Raw genomic sequence first — 19,784 nt, forward strand, 5'->3', positions numbered from 1 at the left:
AAAAGTGGAGCCCAGGCACAGTGACACACCTGTAATCCCAGCACTTTGGGAGGCGAGGGCAGCAGCCTAGAAGCACAAAAAAATTAGCTGGGTGGGAGGCTCTACTAAAAAAAAAATAAAAATTAGCTGGGTGTGAGGCTGAGGCAGGAGAATCACTTGAGCCCAGGAGGCAGAGATTGCAGTGAGCCAAAATCACACCACTGCACTCCAGCCTGGGTGATAGAACAAGACTCCGTCTCAAAAAAATAAATAAATAAATAAGAAAGAAATGGTAATGTAAGGCAAGGGGGACAGGCCCTGCGTCTGCATCACATCCCAGACCTCCCCATGTTAGCCACAGCCAGCCCTCCTCCAGTGGGGGCAGCCATGAAGCCCAAATGCAGGAGGGCCCTTTCCTCTCTGGCTACAGGTCTGCTGCCGTGGAAGTGATTCTGGAATTCTCAACAGTTTCCCCTCTGCACACTCCAAGCTCAGAGTAGCCCAACTGTCCCCTTCACACAGTGCCACGCATGCTGTTCCAGATCCAGAGCCCTCTGACGAAGGCCCTTTGGGAAGGTTCTGGGAGCATTTAAATCAAATCCACCTGACCTGATACAATACAGCCTTGCAATGGTCAGAATGCAATGCTGCATCCAGCTAAGCCTCCTACCTACCACAGGAAAGGTACTGACACGGCAACCAGGCTGGGAGGGAGGCACCTGGAAGCACTGGGGCATCCTCCTTTCTGTGAAGGGGCTCCTGTTCAGAGTAAGCTCTGCAGACCACCAGCAGGCATGCCACACACACCAAAGTGCTCCAGCACAGGCACAGACCTGCCTGGAGACGGCTTCCCCAGGACCTGCACGCTGGACAGGAAGCAAAAAGAAAGGGCTCCTTCTGTCCCTCCCACGCACAGAGGCAGGCGGTCAGATCCAAGCTTACCCTCATATTCCCTCTACAGCCATGACTCTCAATGGGGGCGATTCTGCCCCACCGCAGAAATGTGGCAATATCTGGAGACAGTTTTGATTGTCACGACTAGTAGGATCCTGCTGGGTAGAGGCCAGGATCAGTTCCCACCACCAATAATTATCCAGTCCCACGTCCGGAGAGCTGAGGGTAAGAAGCCCTGCTAGGCGGCCGTCTCGGAGCTGCCGATTGCACCAGGTTCCCTCCACATCTCTGGGCCTCTCCATCTGCTATGCTTTCCACTCAGAATTCCTTCCCTCCCTGATTGCTGAGACCAAGCCTCACGGACTGTGCTCTGCCTCGAGGCCTGTGTCTGCACACCCACCTGCATTTCCTCCTCCCGCATCACCGCCCCAACGCTGCACCTGGATATCTGAGACATTTTCACCACCAGACTGGAAGCTCTCTGAGGAAGACCGCGGTGGTTTTAAGGCCTTTATAAGCCCCAGGGAACCTTATTCTCAGAAAAATACTAAAACTAACCCACATCTCTTATTAAATGTAATCCTCACATAACTCACAAGAGTAGAGGGAGTGATATATTTTTTTCCCACATCGCCAATATTTTGTGGACCCTGGAAAAACTTGTAAGGCTCTGTGCTGAAGAATCTGGACAGGTGAGACACCACTGCTAGCCACAACTGGGGCTCTTCAAGTGCTGAAGTGAATGGGAACCATGAAGGAAGTGCCCCCAGCCTTTGAATGTCCTCACTTCAGATAATCCTAACACATCAAGGAGTTGGAGGAACCTGCATGTTCCTATAACTGGATTGGCATAAGGCATCTGTTTACATCTTCTGGTTTAAAACATTTATCCTTGTGATTCTGGCCCAGATCTCGCTGTCTCTCTAGTCCTGAACTGAGTGAAACCCACCTTTTTACAGAGAGGCAAGAGTACCTGGCAGGCTCGCTCTGACAGCCTCTTGTAATTCAGCTGAAAACAATGCAAACAGGAAGGCAAGTGGAGCCTGAGGAAGTTTTCTTGGCTGCCCCAGAACACTCAGGATCCTGGGCTATGTCCTCAGGCTCTACAGTTCTAACCAAGGTGACATGCTGGTGGAGGTTTTCTCTCTGCACAGTGGGGCAACAAGGACAGAAGGAAAGAAAGGCATCTTTCAGCTTAATTTTAAAAGAGATTCTTTTTTTCTTCCCAGAGAACAGCTGGAGCCCTGGAACCTGGCCAAGTCAGAGCCTGAGACCTGAAGTCAGGAACCAGCACGCCTACAAAATCCAGCCACGGATCTTCCTTTAATTCAGTCTGACTCATGACCTTCAGCCTCTGGCAGGTTCCAGAGGGGTTACTAATGCAGAATCCAGAGCCTTTGTCTATTTATAAGCCGATGGAAGGGCTAGAATCCTAGCTCTTGAGTGGGTACAAGCGCCCCCTCACTCCTGGGTATGAGGTCTCCCAGGCCTGACTGACCTTCCCCAAGGGCTGTGCACCCGGCAGGAAGCTTCCTGAGCAAAGGCATCAAAAGATCCTCTGTGTAAACTGGAGGTAGAGGAACTCTTTTTCTCTCCTGGGACACCAGAGAGGTCCCCAGCAAGCTGACGAAGTCCCTAAAGGGCAAATTAATTTGCATTTCTGTCAGTCTTCTTAGAGACTTAGAGGAGAGGGAAAGGGACCACTTCCAGACCTTGTCATTCCAGGGATGGAGCCTGGCCCAGAGGTTCTGGAGAGCGTGGGTCACCTCCAGAGAGCACAATCAGATTGGAAATTTCGACCTATGGAAGCTCCCTCAACCCCACCGTCAAAAGCTACGCCAGCTCAGCCGGGCGCGGCGGCTCACATCTGTAATCCCAACACTCTGGGAGGCCAAGGCGGGCGGATCACAAGGTCAGGAGATTGAGACCATCCTGGCTAACACGGTGAAACTCCGTCTCTACTAAAAATACAAAAAAAAAATTAGCTGGGTGTACTGGCAGGCGCCTGTAGTCCCAGCTACTCGGGAGGCGGAGGCAGGAGAATGGCGTGAACCCAGGAGGCAGAGCTTGCAGTGAGCCAAGATTGTGCCACTGCACTCCAGCCTGGGCAACAGAGCGAGACTCCATCTAAAAAAAAAAAAAAAAAAGCAAAAGCTATGCCAGCTCTTTGCATGGTCACAGCTTAAAATTTTAATTACATTGGGACATTTGACACGGTGCTATTTTTGGCAGGGGGCAGGCACTCACTTTTCACCACAAGGTACATAAGGTCCCTTCACTCTGAACCACACTGACATGTTCACGCCACCCCATTCCCACAAGGACAAGCCTCATCCTCAGAGACAGGTCTGGGCATGGCCCGGCCCTCCCAGTGCCCGAGGGTCACCCAGACCTTCTCAACAGTCACCTCTCTCTCCAGCTCTTCTTCCCTTACCCCATTCCCTCCATAGCTTTCCCTCATTAAAGCCTCTATAATTGGTTCAAATAAGTAAGCTTCCTGAACTGAGTTCACTGCATCCCCTCAGAATCCCAGGGCTGGGAAACCCTCCAGCTTCCTGTGGTGAGGATTAGGTCATTAAATCAATCGGGTGGCTTGTAGGACTGTGCCCCTAGAAGCAGCCCCCTCCTCATCACCCGGCTCTGGGGATGGCCATCCTCGGGACCTGGCTGAGAGACCCCAGGTGCAGCCTCCTGGGGGAAACTCCTCCCAATCAAACTCTTAGGAAAGTAAGTTTTGCTGGGCACAGTGGCAAACGCCTGTAACCCCGGCACTTTGGGAGACTGAGGTAGGAGAATTGCTTGAGTCCTGGACTTCAAAACCAGCCTGGGCAATATAGCAAGACCCCATCTCTTTAATTTTTTTTTTTTTTTTGGGAGATGGGGTCTCGCTCTTTCCCTCTGTCACCCAGGCTGGAGTGCAGTGGCACAATCTCGGCTCACTGCAACTTTTGCCTTCCAGGCTCAAGCGATTCTTCTGCCTCAGCCTCCCGAGTAGTTGGGACTACAGGCGCATGCCACCATGCCCAGCTAATTTTATTTTGTATTTTTAGTAGAGACAGGGTTTTGCCATGTTGGCCAGGCTGATCTCAAACTGCTGACCTCATGCGATCTGCCCGCCTCAGCCTCCTAAAGTGCTGGGATTGTAGACGTGAGCCACCGTGCCTGTCCTCTACAAAAAATATTTAAAAGATTAGCTGGGTGCAGGCCAGGCGTGGTGGCTCACACCTGTAATCCCAGCACTTTGGGAGGCTGAGGCGGGCAGATCATGAGGTCAGGAGATCCAGACCATCCTGGCTAACACAGTGAAACCATCTCTACCAAAAAATACAAAAAATTAGCCAGGCATGGTGGTGGGCGCCTGTGGTCCCAGACACTTGGGAGGCTGAGGCAGGAGAATGGTGTGAACCCGGGAGGCGGAGCTTGCAGTGAGCTGAGATTGCGCCACTGCACTCCAGCCTGAGGGACAGAGTGAGACTCCGTCTCAAAAAAAAAAAAGATTAGCTGGGTGCAGTGGTGTGCACCTGTAGGCCCAGTTACCTGGGAGGCTGAGGTGGGAGAATCCCATGAGCCCAGGAGTCTGAGGTTACAGTGAGCTACGATCACACCACTGCACCCCCGCCTGGCAACAGAACAAGACCCTGTCTCCAAAAAGAAAAAAAAAAAGAAAAGAAGTTTTAAGGCCACTGCCTCTTTCCAACAGGCTGTCAGCATAAAGGTATGTGTTAATTTGCATAAAGATATAGGTGTATCTCTTTACTTCGCAAATACACCCATCTGTGCTACAGAGGCCATGGTTCCTGGCTCCACGCATCACATGAGCCACACTGCCTGCTTGTTTGGGTGATTGCTTCTGCTCTACTAAGCAGGAGGTGACCTTCCCGATCCTTCCCCCTCCAGCTACCTCGGAACAAAACATAGTCCAAGGAAGGAGGAAACCTCCCCCTAAGAGGCTGTTGAGGACTCAGTTTCCTTCCTCTCCAAATGTTTAACAAGCTAATAATCAAAATCAACAATGCTTTAAACAAAGACCCCTTCAGAATCTCCCGTGTGCTTATCCCATTAACTTACTGGGGGAAATGGTGTCAGGACAAAAACTCCCGATGGGTCACAAGGCCTTGTCCAGTCTGAAGGCAAGGACAGTGGCAGCTGGAGCTGAAGGGAAGGAAGATCAGAAAAGAGCACTTGCCCCAGGAGAGGGGAAAATACAGCACCTGATACAATAGGAATCCACCCACAAACCCTGGAGGGTTTCGTTCAAGGTTAAAGCCACCACAGACAAGCTCAGGAGAGTGGCCATAGGGACAGCCAGTGTAAAGTCTCCAAGAAACTGTCCCCAGTCACAATGGGTGCAGGCATGAACACCCAGATCTGGGCACACCCTGGCAAACTAGCTCAGGAGATGAACCACCATCACCCATTTGTAATGAATGACATCCCCTTTCCCAAAGCCGCGAAACTGTTAGTCACCAAACCACAGAAAGGAAGCAGAAGCTTCTGGCAAAACTGGTCTGTTAAGAGCTCCCCTGGCAAAAAGACTCCAGTTTTTCCAGGCCAACGACTCACCCAAGACTGTCACATTTTACAAAATGAAACCCAGCAGTCTTCACAAGCCCATATCCAAAGAATGTAAGCAGGACCTGCCTTCCAGCAAAAACTCTCCGTTGAGAGGAAAAAGCTTATCTCAAGGGTCACTGGAAGAGGGTTAATTACATGACACATTAGCTTGATGATTAAGATGATTTCTGAGGATTAAGCCATTGTTTAAGTCCCAGAGAACAAAACTTCCTTGCCGATTTCCTTAAAGCACATAATGCAATGTTAAAAAACAAAAACAAAACCAAAAAAGGCATCAACGCACAGGACAAAGCATGCTAGGTCTTACCTGCTTCTAGAAAAGTCATTGAAGTCTGCCAGAAAGATACTAATCACAAAAACTTCAAAATCCAAAAAAAGAATAACTCACCCAAAAAAAAACTTCCTAAGAGAGAGGGAAACTGACTATTGTACATGCTGTAAAAGGACAAAGAAACCAGAAATCCAGGACAATAACCCAGGAGGGCCAGGGCAACCAAAGGACCTGCAATCAAAATCAATTCCAGATGGAACAAAGTTGGTTTTTTTTTTTTTTTCCCCTCCTCACCTTTTTCTTTTGAAAAATTCCAAAGCCACAGAAGAGCTAAAAGAATAGTACAAGAACATCCACGTACCTTGCCCCGGGAGTCCCACTGTTCACATTTTGCTATATATGTCTTATGCCTCTGTGCTGTGGGTATGTGTCAACGTACAAACACTGCTGCTTTTCCTGAACCATCTCAAAGTCAACTGCAGAGATCATGGTACCTGGCTAATGCCTCAGCACAGATCTCCTGAGGCTATTCTCCCACATAACCACAATACCATTATCACCCCAAGGAATTTTTGTTTGTTTGGTTTTGTTTTTTGAAACAGTGTCTCGCTCTGTCACACAGGGTGGAGTGCAGTGGCACGATCGCAGCTCACTGCAGCCTCAACATCCAGGGCTCAAGTGATCCTCCCCTCTCAGCCTCCTGAGTAGCTGGGATTACAGGTGTACACAACCACACCTGGCTATTTCTTTTTTCTTTTCTTTTGAGACAGGGTCTCACCCTGTCATCCAGGCTGGAGTGTAGTGGCACAATCTCAGCTCACTGCAACCTCCATCTCTCAGGCTTAAGTGATCCTCCCACCTCAGCCTCCCAAGTAGCTAGGCCTACAGGCGTGCACTACCATGCCCAGCTAATTTTTATACTTTTTGTAGAAATGGGGTTTCACCATGTTGCCCAGGCTAGTTTTGTTTTCTGTTTGTTTGAAACAGAGTCTCACTCTGTCACCCAAGCTGGAGTGCAGCGGCCCAATCTCAGCTCACTGCAATCTCTCCCTCCCAGGTTCAAGAGATTTTCCTGCCTCAGCCTCCTGACTAGCTAGGATCATAGGTGTGCACCACCATGCCCGGCTATTTTATTTTATTTTTTTGAGACAGAGTCTCGCTCTGTCCCCCAGGCTGGAGTGCAGTGGTGCAACCTCGGCTCACTGCAAGCTCCGCCTCCAAGGTTCATGCTATTCTCCTGCCTCAGCATCCAGAGTAGCTGGGACTATAGGCGCCCGCCACCATGCCTGGCTAATTTTTTGTATTTTCAGTAGAGACGGGGTTTCATCGGGTTAGCCAGGATGGTCTCGATCTCCTGACCTTGTGATACGCCCGCCTTGGCCTCCAAAAGTGCTGGGATTACAGGCATGAACCACAGCGCAGGGTCTGTTTTGTTTTTGAAACAGAGTCTTCCTCTGTCACCCAGGCTGGAGTGTAGTGGCAAAATTGCAGCTCACTGCAACCTCCGCCTACTGGGTTCCAGCAATTCTCCCGCCTCAGCCTCCCAAGTAGATGGGATTACAGGCACCCACCACCATGCCCAGCTAACTTTTGTATTTCAGTAGAGATGGGGTTTTGCCATGTTGGGCAGGCTGGTTTTGAACTCCTGACCTCAGGTGATGTGCCTGCCTCAGTCTCCTAAAGTGCTGGGATTACAGGTGTGAGCCACCACGCCCCGCCTAGTTTTGTTTTGTTTTCTTTTTTTTTTTTTTTTTTTTGAGACACCCAGCCTAGTTTTGTTCTGTTTTCTTTTTCTTTTTTGAGATGGAGTCTCACTCTGTCGCCAGGCTAGAGTGCAGTGGCATGGTCTCGGCTCACTGCAACCTCCACCTCCCGGGTTCAAGCAATTCCACTGCCTCAGTCTCTCGAGTAGCTGGGACTACAGGTGTGTGCCAGCATGCCCAGCTAATTTTTTGTATTTTTAGTAGAGACAGGATTTCACCATGTTGGCCAGGCTAGTCTCGAACTCCTGACCTCGTGATCCGCCCTCCCTGGCCTCCCAAAGTGCTGGGATTACAAGCGTGAGCCACTATACCTGGCCTTGTTTTCTTTTTTAAGAGATGGGTCTTGCTACATTGCCCAGGCTGGTCTTGAACTCCTGGCCTCAAGCAATCCTCCTGCCTCTGCCTCCAAAAGTGCTGGGATTACAGGTGTGAGCCACCACGCCCAGCCTTCCCAAGGAATTTAATATTGACCTAGTAGTATCTTTGATATTCACCCCATATCCAAATTTCCCCAATTCCCCCTCCCCATCAATTTGGCCTTTACTTGTGTTTAATCCAGGACTGGATCAAGGATCTCAGTTGCATTTGGTTCCCATGCTCTTCAACCTACTTAATCTAGAATGGTTTAGCAGCTTTTCTATCAGGGTATTAACATTTTTTAGAGTCCAGGACCCTTGTCTTTAGGATGTTCCACAATCTGGATTTGGCCAATTGTTCCTTAAACACTTTCACAAGAAATTATGTAGCTGATGTATCAGTGTTCCATTAGAAGTGCATAATGCCAGTTTGCGCCAATTCTGGTGATGCTGGTTTTGATACCTTGGATTTGGATCAAAGTTTTAAATGTATAAAACATGGAGTGAATGTATTAGAGGAAAACACAGGCAAAGAAAACAGTGGGAGAAGAAAATATGAAATGAAACCTAGAAGTCAGCCGGGTGCAGTGGCTCATGCCTGCAATCCCAGCACTTTGAGATGCCAAGGTGGGTAGATCACCTGAGGTCAGGAGTTCGAGAGCAGCCTGGCCAACATGGTGAAACCCCATCTCTACTAAAAATATAAAAATTTGGCCGGCCACAGTGGCTCACGCCTGTAATCCCAGGACTTTGGGAGGCAGAGGCAGGCAGATCCCAAGGTCAGGAGTTCAAGACCAGCCTGACTAACATGGTGAAACCCAGTCTCTACTAAAAAATACAAAAATTGGCCGGGTACGGCGGCTCACGCCTTTAATCCCAGCACTTTGGGAGACCGAGGCGGGCGGATCACAAGGTCAGGAGTTCGAGACCAGCCTGGTCAAAATGGTAAAACCTCGTTTCTACTAAAAATACAAAAATTAGCCAGGCATGGTGGCACGTTCCTGTAGTCCCAGCTACTCAGGGGGCTGAGGCAGAAGAATCACTGGAACCCAGGAGGCCGAGGTTGCAGTAAGCTGAGATCGTGCCACTGCACTCCAGCCTGGGTGACAGAGCAAGACTCTGTCTCAAACAAAAATAATACGAAAATTGGCCTGGCGCGGTGGCTCACGCCTATAATCCCAGCACTTTGGGAAGCCGAGGTGGACAGATCACAAGGTCAGGAGATCAAGACCATCCTGGCTAACATAGTGAAACTCCGTCTCTACTAAAAATACAAAAAAAAAAAAAAGCCGGGCATGGTGGCTGGCGCCTGTAGTCCCAGCTTCTCAGGAGGCTGAGGCAGGAGAATGGCGAGAACGTGGGAGGCGGAGCTTGCAGTGAGCTGAGATCAAGCCACTGCACTCCAGCCTGGGCGACAGTGTGAGACTCCGTCTCAAAAAAAAAAAAAAAAAAAAAAAAAAACCTATGAAAATTAGCCGGGCATGGTGGCGCGCTACTCTGGAGGCTGAGGCAGGAGAATCGCTTGAACCCGGAAGGCAGAGGTTGCAGTGAGCTGAGATTGCGCCACTGCACTCCAGTCTGGGCAACAGAGTGAGACTCTGTCTCAGAAATAAATAAATAAATAAATAAATTTAAAAAGAAACCTAGAAGTCATATTTAAAAATCTGATTATATGAAAATCAAAAACTCTGCATGAAAAAAATATATAATTAAAAGAACAGTGGGCCGGGCACAGTGGCTCATGCCTGTAATCCCAGCACTTTGGGAGGTCAAGGTGGGCATATCACGAGGTCAGGAGATCGAGACCATCCTGGCCAACATGGTGAAACCCCATCTCTACTAAAAATACAAAAATTATCTGGGTGTGGTGGCACATGCCTGTAATCCCAGCTACTCAGGAGGCTGAGGCAGAAGAATCTGTGGAACCCGGGATTCGGAGGTTGCAGTGAGTCGAGATCGTGCCACTGCACTCCAGCCTGGCAACAGAGTGAGACTCTGTCTCAAAAAGGTTAAAAAAAAAAGAACAGTGACAAATTGGCGAAAATATATATAACACATATCACAGCCATAGGACAAACTTCCTTAATATATTAAAAAAACCTGTAAATCAATAAGAAAAAGACTGTAAACTTAAAAAAGAAATGGGGAAACAATACACAGTTGTCCCTTAATATCCATGGGGGACAAGCTCCAGGACCCCTACACAGAAACCAAAGTCCACAGATGCTCTAGTCCCTTATATAAAGTGACACAGTATTTGTACGTAACCTATGCACATCCTGCCATATACTTTAAATCATCTCCAGATTATTCATAGTACCTGATAACACATAAATACTATGTAAATAGCACTATATTGGTTTTTTACTTGTATTATTTGTTATTGTATTGTTATATTTTGTTTTTTCCCTGAATATTTTTTGAATTTAATTTCATTTTATTTTTTATTATTAAAAAAATTTTTTTTACTTCCATAGGTTTTGGCGTTTGGTTACATGAGTAAGTTCTTTAGTGGTGATTCGTGAGAATTTTTCTTGAATATTTTTGTGGTTGGTTTAATCCATAGACGTGGAACCTGAGAATATGGAAGGCTGATAAGAGATGGTTCATAAGCGGCCTTAAAAATATAAAATGAGCCAGGCGTGGTGGCTCAAGCCTGTAATCCCAGCACTTTGGGAGGCCGAGACGGGCGGATCACGAGGTCAGGAGATCGAGACCATCCTGGCTAACACGGTGAAACCCCGTCTCTACTAAAAAATACAAAAAACTAGCCAGGCGTGGTGACACATGGCTGTAGTCCCAGCTACTTGGGAGGCTGAGGCAAGGGAATCACTTGAACCAGGGAGGCGGAGGTTGCAGTGAGCTGAGATCGCACCACTGCACTCCAGCCTGGCAACAGAGCAAGACTCCGTATCAAAAAAAAAAAAAAAAAGGCCTGGCATGGCGGCTCACGCCTGTAATCCCAAAACTTTGGGAGGCCGAGGCAAGTGGATCACCTGAGATCAGGGGTTCGAGACCAGCCTAGCCAACATGGCGAAGCCCCACCTTTACTAAAACTACAAAAATTAGCTGAGCCTGGTGGTGCGTGCCTGTAATCCCTGGTACTCGGGAGGCTGAGGCAGGAGAATCCCTCGAACCCAGGAGGCAGAGGGTGAAGTGAGCCAAGCTTGCACCACTACACTCCAGCCTGGACAACAAGACTCTGTCTCAAGAAAAAAAAAAAAAAATCAATAGAATGCCATTAAAATGAGTGAGGTGGAGGCCGGGTGCGGTGGCTCACGCTTGTAATCCCAGCACTTTGGAAGGCCGAGGCAGGCAGATCACAAGGTCAGGAGATTGAGACCATCCTGGCTAACAAGGTAAAACCTCATCTCTACTAAAAATACAAAAAATTAGCGCAGCATGGTGGCATGTGCCTGTAGTCCCAACGACTTGGGAGGCTGAGATGGGAGGATCACTTGAGCCTGGGAGGTTGAGGCTGCAGTGAGCTGTGATCGTGCCACCACACTCCAGCCTGGGCGAATGATGTTTTAAATGAAGTGGAATGGGGTCAGATGAGAATGAAAGAACATCCTTCATCTGAGTGGTCCTGCCAGTGCAGTGCGCTGCCTGATGCTAAGCACTTCAATCTCCACTGTCACCACTCATGGACATAACAGACCACTCCTCTTTAGAGGAGATTAGGAAGTGAGAGTGGGAAGCCAGCACCCAAAGCAAACACTAGGCAAACGGGCAAACATGACTCCTTGTGCCAGTGGCAGCAGACCTCAGGAGCGGGGAAGGAGCCAGGGCTCTGCGCTGCTCCGGCTGCCTGAGCTCCCTTACATCCCACCACAAGCTCTGGAAGACTGCTCTGTGCAGGAAAGCAGAACTGGGGGCCAGCTTGCTTGCCTGTAAGCCCCACCATGTCTTCCAAAAAATCACCAGCACCTCATCTTCCTGCAACTCCAGCGACTGGCCAGAGGAAGACTATGTGCCCCTGCAGGCTGTGGGCAGTGCCAACAGTATTAACACACACAGAGGGAGAAGGACCTTTTGCCTCAGTCCAGAAGCTGAGTATGAGCACACGCTCAGGAACAGGCTCACACGGCCTAGCCAGAGCTGACCCTGGCAGGTACTTTTGCTCCCTTCTTGGTAAGTAAAATAGGATTATTCAGGGGCTCAGACCCACCACTTCACCAGCTTAAGTGCTACCAGTACTAACAGCTTCACGTATTTAAATCACACCCCAGGTCCCTCCCCAACACACAAAAAAGAAATGCAAAATTACAGAGAATCATTAAAATGTCATCTACCTGGAAAGAATAAAAGCAATCTAGAAGTTCAGAAACAGGTCTTATTTCCTATTCCTGCAGCAAAAGGATATTTAGGATATTTGGCAAGGGTGCAAGTCAGAGTCAGGATGGGTCTCCGGGAAGCTAGAGCTGCCTGAGGCAGGTGGCTGTGAAGCCTGTCTGGACAGGGAGGTCAAGGCTAAGCATCTCCTTGGAAACCAGTCCAAGGTTTGCCTGGTGATTGATCAGGAAGAACGGGGTGGGGCCCACATTATGTGAGGTGTTTGATCCACAAGGGACCTAATCTTTGCAGGAAGCCTTTTGCTGGCAGAATCTAGGACTTCAGGGGTGGCAACTTCATCTGCCCTGGGGTGGTTATTCAGTTCAGGTCAAGGACATTGACCACACGATTCCAGCAGCAGAAAACATGTGGGCTGGACACTTGGGTGCTACTCAGGCCTGAAAAAACACCTTAATTGGAGCTGGCTCTCAAAGCCTCCTCCCCAGCTCTCCACGTGGGAGACGATGTGGAAGTGGGTCACAATCTTCCAGCTGAAACAGCCTCACTGCAGGCTCCAATCACACTTGAAGATGTCCAGGTGCACTGAGTGACCTGGCCTCCTCGCTGTGCAGGCCTTGCCCTCCTAATCAGATGCTGGATGCTGCTGCCCCGCCCCTCAGCTTGACGGGGCAGCTGTTTAGCACCAGGAGTGCTATGTACAGTGACACGACAAGGGCTGGTGAAAATAACATCGCACAAAGATACGCCTCGCTGTCCTGGCACCCTCCTCTCACTTCAAATGTGGGTAGCTGCCTCTGCCAGCCCTATGCCCTCTCCACCCAGCCCTGGCTGGAGGGCGAGAGGAACACTGTGTGCTTTCACATGAACTGCTTGCTAGACCTCCCTGACCTTGGTCTTTGAAGACAGCTGAAGGCCTGGTGCTTGGGGAAGAAAGAACCCTGCCCCCACTCTAATCTGCATATATTGACCCAAAATGGAGTAGGAGACATAGGTGTCCATGTGCACCAGTTCCTCCAGGAACCCTATGAGTACTGCGGAGAGCCCGCCGGCCACCATATGCCTGCTTTCCAAAGTTGGCAGGGAGAGATGTGTCGGGCAGGAAGAGAACTCTGCAGAGACAAGGTCTGGTGGCCGTTACATAAGAAGCGCGTGTTAGTGGCAGAGCTTCAAAATCCACAGCCCCAAGCAACAACTTTGAAAAGAAATCCTCAATATGAGCATTTCTCCCTGACTTAAACTCCAGTAACAAAGGGTTAAGGCTTTAAGTGGGAAGGGAGTTCTTGCTAACCATGGCTCCCAAGGTGTGCACTGTTTCTCAAGATGTCCATACCAAGTACAGCTTCTGTTACGGGACACGGAAGGGCTCTAATCGTTTAACTCGTCCCTTGCTCTTCTGGAAAGCCAACCCAGCCCCTGACCTTAATGTCCACTCAGAGCACGTAGCCACTGGGACTGGCATGTGCATCTGGAGATCATGTCCTGACTCTCTCCTAAGAGTTCAAAGCACTCTCATCAAATCATTCTTTCTTCATTCACATGATCCCAACTATATAACAAGCCTCGTGGTCCTACATTAAGAGCCTGGTATGGGGAAAAACTTTTTTTTTTTTGGGAGATAGTGTCTCACTTGCATCACTCCAGGCTGGAGTGCAGTGGGTAAATCCTCAGCTCACTGCACCTCCACCTCCCGCTCAAGCAATTCTCCTGCCCTAGCCTCCCAAGTAGCTGGGATCTCACAGGTGCCCACCACCATGCCAGGCTAATTTTTTGTTTTTTTTTTTTGAGACAGAGTCTTGCTCTGTCGCCCCAGGCTGGAGTGCAGTGCTAAATTGCTCACTGTAAAGCTCACCCTGTCTACTTCTATCTTCTCCTGTCTCAGCCTCCCCAGCTGGGACTCACAGATGCCTACCACTCCCGGCTAATTTTTGTATTTTTAGTAGAGACGGGGTTTCACCGTGGTCTTTATCTCCGGACCTTGTGATCCGCCCGCCTCGGCCTCCCAAAGTGTTGGGATTACAGGCGTGAGCCGCCGCGCCCAGCCAATTTTTTGTATTTTCAGTAGAGATGGGATTTCACCGTGTTAGCCAGGATGGTCTCAATCTCCTGACCTCATGATCCACCTGCCGTGGCCTCCCAAAGTGCTGGGATTACAGGCGTGAGCCATCACGCCCGGCCGGGGAAGAACTATTTTTATCCTGCTTACCACAATATTCCTAGTACCTATGATGGTGTCCAGATTGTAATAAAGCCTCACTAAATATTTATTAATTGAATCAATGGGTCATTAGAAGGAAGGAAGGAGGGGAGGAAGGGAGGAGTAATGGAAGACAACAACCACTTCTTGGTGTCTCTGTGCTCCTGGCTTATAAAAATACATCAGAACCAAGATTAGAAACCATGTCTTTTAATCCCCTCTTGGCCCTGCCATCAGGGGTCCTCAATCATGTTATGATGCACAGAACACACCCCTGTTTACAGGAGCTTACACACTGCAACACAGGCATGCAAAATGAAGCCACAGGTATGACCCTCAATCCTTCAGAAACTTCAAAAGGGGAGAACAATGTTTTTGTCCAGCTATTCCCCACAGAAGGACACCCTTCCCTCTGGGGACTGTTGTCTTTCCCTTTTTAACAAGGCTTCATGGAGGACCAGAGCATAATAGGTCTTTAATAACTGAGTATAACAGTAGTTGGTGCTCAGTTCCCTTTCATGAAAGAAGTTCAAAAGCACTTTGGCTCAAACACCATCATGCCCCTGGGAACTACGAAGGTACAAGTATCATTATTCCCATTTACAGTCAGGGAAAGTAAAGCAAAGGGAGGTTAATTAGCTTGCCCAGGGTCAGACAAGATAGGGAAAGGGCCTAAGATTCAAACCCTTTGGAGCAGCCCGCAAGTTAACTCTGACTACCCTAAGAATGTCACCTACGTTGGGCTTAAGGGAGACTTTTCTTTCTTCTCTATGGTTTCTGCTGAGAATCAGTATATGACATGGTGCTCAGAGATCTGCTTGGGAGTCACACTGCCTGGTTTGAATCTGATTCTGTTCCCAACTAGCTCGACCTCAAACACTTTACTTAACATTTCGAGGCCTCAGCTTCTTAACATACAAAATGGTAATAATGGTATGTATCTCAGAAACCATGAGGATGAAATGAGACAGTGTATGTAAAATGCCCCTATCATTCCCTTTCTCATTTTCTAAATGAGCACATACCTCTCTCATAATAAGAAAACCAGCTACGTGAGAAAAAGCTTGCACTCACTCTGTGTTTAGTTTTTACAAGGCTACAAATGACATATGACTAGCAGGCATTTCAGATTCTGCCAATAAAATGCCCCAGGACTCTGAAAGTGACCAGCAGCACAAGCGTCCTATTTGATTCCCACTAACTCGCGTTGGTCTCTCAAGGTTAGCAGAGCAAGTGACATCGTGGACAATAACTGATGATGGGAGGACCAAAAAGGGATCTGAAAAGCTGGCCAACGGCACTCAGTCTAAAGAGGCCCACTCTGGATTCCTGGTGAGTGGAGTCCCTGGGTTTGAAATGCCATTTCTCTCAGTCCTCTGCGGAGTTACCCAACTCCGCCCAACCCAGACGAAAGACAGCCAATGCTTTCTAGGTGCCATTGTGTTCCTAATCAAGTAATCAAACAGGAGATGGTCAGAGGTGTCAGTCTGGCCCAACCCTCTAGAGAGGGGCCTGGCGATAGCAGGGACTGGCAGAGAAGTGGGGATGGGGTGGGGGTAGGAAAGCTGTCCGGTCAATCTTGGTATACTCCCAACAAAGAAACTGTGATATATATGTATGTGTGCCTCTGATGCATTTATGAAGAATGGCTGCAAAACTCCAAGACTACTTAAGAGTCACTGCCAAGATAAGAAGATTTAACTCACACAGAGAGGAGCAGAGAACACAGACATTCCACTGTAGACGACGAGCTGCTAAGCACTGGCAACACTCATTCATTCAACTCAAGAAATGTTTGCTGATGACTTAGGGACTTAGAAAAAAGGAAGCTCAATAAAATGCAGGACACAGAGACACACAAACCAGGACCGTCATCAACCTAGCTGATGCTTCCCTCATCTTCAGGGGACCAGGCCAGAGAAATGAGGAACCTGATGGGAAGAAACTCAATACTCTAGCTGGCCTCCAAAAGCCTCCCAGGACAAGGAGAGCCTCTCCCAGCTGCTCTTCCTAATGTCCTGTTCTGTCTTTTAGTGTGGACTCAAAGATTCTCCTAGACCCCCAGGAAAAGTTCCTATTCAGTGACTTCCCACTGTTCAGAATTCAAGAGTAAAATCCAAACTCCTTGCCACAGCCACAAATGTGGCCCCTGCTGATTCATCGCTAACCACACTCCAGCCCCTCTGGGTTGATCATTCTTGCAGTCCTCTCTGACCACAAAGCTGTCCCCCTGGATCACCATCCATGTCTCCCAAAAGCCACCTTCTCAGAGCTAAAGTTATGACCCTAACCCTCATCCCAGCCACTTTCCATCTTCTGTTTTATTTTCCCCCGTATCTCTTTCACCACCCTACATTCTTTTGTTGACTCGTTTATTTGTTTACTATCTGTCTCTCCCACTAGAAGATAAACTTCATAAGAGCATGCATCTTAAAGATCTTATTCTTGGTTATGTCCGTAGCATCCGCAACAGTGCCTAGGACATAGCTGCTCAATAAGTCATTCAATTCAACAAGTATTTTCAGAGTACTACAAAGTTTAGGTACCAGATTATAAGAGTAGACAAAAAGAGACAAAAATCTCTGCTCTCAAAGAGCTTAAATGCTGGTGGGAGGTAAGAAGCAGACAAAGGCGAAATAATAGTTACTTCAATTTAGCATATACCAAGTGCTAGGTGGTCTTCTGAATATCTACTAGGTATTACTTAATTTAATCCTCCCAACAACTCCATGAGGAAAGTATTACTATTGTACATATGGGGAAACTGAGACACAGAAAGATTAAGTTACCTGCTGAAGATCATGCAGCTCCTGATGGCGGAATCAAGATCCAAACCTGATGGTCTTAGTACAAAGTCCATGGTCTAATTAAGAGCTACACTTCAGGCCGGGCACGGTGGCTCACGCCTCTAATCCCAGGACTTTAGGAGGCCGAGGTGGGTGGATCACCTAAGGTCAGGAGTTCAAGACCAGCCTGACCAACTAGGTAAAACCCCATCTCTACTAAAAATACAAAAATTAGCCAGACGTGGTGGTACACGCCTGTAATCCCAGTTACTTGGGAGGCTGAGGCAGGAAAATCGTTTGAACCCAGGAGGTGGAGGGTTGCAGTGAGCCAAGATTGCGCTATTGTGCTCCAGCCTGGGCAACAAGAGCAAAACTCCATTTCAAAAAAAAAAAAAAAAAAAGAGCTACACTTCATATTTGCTAAGTGTCAAGTGACTACTTGGTCAGCACCGCAGCAGCTGTTCCCCACAGGCAGGGATGGAGCGAGCAGATCCATCAAGGAAGGGCTGCCCTGTCATGTGAGCCCTGTGAACAAGAGACTGCTGGGTTTACACTATATTGCACCCCAGATGAGGCGTCTACAGGAAGCACGGTCTGATGAAAAGACGGGGCAGGGGCAGGAGTCTTGGTGCCATGAGATACCCAGGCAAGTCAACCAATATTTGAAGAGTTTACATTGTGTGCAGGGCACTGATTCAGACACCGTGGATGATGCAAAGACAAACCCAGTAGAGATCTGGCCTCAGAAAGCTTAGAGTCACACATGTACACACAGACCTGAAAGAGGGGGTAGAAACTGGCAGACATCATAAGAAAATGCATAAACTGCTATAGGGCTTCAAAAGAGTCAGCTTCTAGGGGCCACAGATGCTTAACCATAAAAGAAGGAGCTGGCCTGTGTAATCCCCAAGGTCCTCTCATTCTGACATGTTCTGACAACACAGATTTGGAAGAGCATGGAGATCAAGTTTTATCCTGTTTTTGTTTTTTGTTTTTAGACGGAATCTTCCTCTGTCGCCTAGGCTGGAGTGCAGTGGCGCAATCTTGGCTCACTGCAACCTCCAGCTCCCGGGTTCAAGCGATTCTCCAACCTCAGCCTCCCAAGTAGCTCAGATTACAGGCACCCACTATCATGCCCGGCTAATTTTTGTATTTTTAGTAGAGATGGGTTTTCACCATGTTGCTCCTGGTCTCGAGCTCCTGACCTCAGGTGATCCACCCGCCTTGGCCTCCCAAAATGCTGGCATTACAGGGGTGAGCCACTGCACCCGGCCTCATTCTGGTTAATAGCTCATTTGTGGCCAGTGAATCTTTCTCCCACCTACCATGAGAACAGGCCCAATTTCTTGGTGCAACATCTTCCAACAGAAGCAGTAATGTTCCCATTTAAATAATACAACCGGATGTGGGAATGAAACCTGGTGTATTCTGCCCTCCTCCACCTCTAACTGGTTTTTAAACCCACAAACCCTCTCCAATCAAGGAGGCGGGGACCTGTTCTATGAGCACATTGTTATGGGACATCTAACTCTCAGTCTCCAAAGTTTTGCTTTGCAGCTCTCCCAGAGGGAACACACTAATTCCACCTCTTCGTTTCCACTGCCACTGCCCCGATCCCTCAAGCCACCATCATCTCTTGCCAGGTAGCTGCAATAGTCTGTCTCATAACTGGTATCCCTGCCTCCACCTTTGCTCCTTAGAATCCAGTCTCTATACAGCAGCCAAAACAATCTTTGGGAACAAATCAGACTTTATCCTTTCTCTGCTTAAAACCCTCCAATGGCCTCTGTGTTTGGAATAAAATCCTAACTCTTTATTACAACCTACAAAGTATTTGTTTTGATCTACAGGTTATTTTTCCCCACCGCCCCCCAAAATGGAGTTTTGCTCTGTTGCCCAGGCTGGAGTGCAGTGGTGCGATCTCGGCTCACTGCAACCTCCCTCTGAGGTTCAGGAAATTCTCCTGCCTCAGCCTCCCAAGTAGCTGGGACTACAGGCACGCACCACCACACTCAGCTAATTTTTGTATTTTTAGCAGAGACGGGGTTTCACCATGTTGGTCAGGATGGTCTCAAACTCCTGACCTTGTGATCCACCTGCCTCGGCCTCCCAAAGTGCTGGGATTACAGGCATGAACCACTAAGCCCGCCCTGATCCACAGATTCTTGTATGTAATCTGGCCCCTCTCCACCTTTGCAGCACTTAACACTACTGAAATTACTTTGTCCACTTGTTTGTTTACTCACTTACTATCTGACTTCCCTCCTGTTTAGAATGTCATCTCTAAGGAGGGCAGAAACCGTGTCTGTCTTCACCACTAAAGCCCCAGTACTTAGAATGGTGCCTGGCACACAGTAAATGCTCACTACTGAATGAATGAATCTCCATCCCATAGAGGTGATTTGTATTTACAAGAGAGGACCACGAACTCCACCAGCAAACCGTGAATGACACATTGGCATTTAACAGCCGGCACCTTTATTTATGATCCAAAGACCTACTTTAAATCTGAGGAAGCTGCTGGTATCTCTGGACACTTTAACGGCACAAGAGATCAGTTATCACTTGGGGACACACGCCAGGAACTGGAGCCCAGTGGTTGTAGCAGGGAGCTAAGAGCCACGGCTCCTGAGAACAGAACCTCAAGACAAACCCTGACTTGCCTCCAGG

General features: G+C 48.4%; 1 protein-coding gene across 2 annotated transcripts in view; it reads right to left on the reverse strand.

Moving 5' to 3' along the window:
• Window positions 1-19,784, reverse strand: part of CTNNBIP1 (catenin beta interacting protein 1) — a 57,403-nt gene that overhangs the window by 36,432 nt on the left and 1,187 nt on the right. The gene's annotated exons all lie outside the window — the stretch shown is intronic.

This window comes from Papio anubis, chromosome 1 (genome assembly GCF_008728515.1).
Source record: "Papio anubis isolate 15944 chromosome 1, Panubis1.0, whole genome shotgun sequence".
Classification (NCBI taxonomy): Eukaryota; Metazoa; Chordata; class Mammalia; order Primates; family Cercopithecidae; genus Papio; species Papio anubis.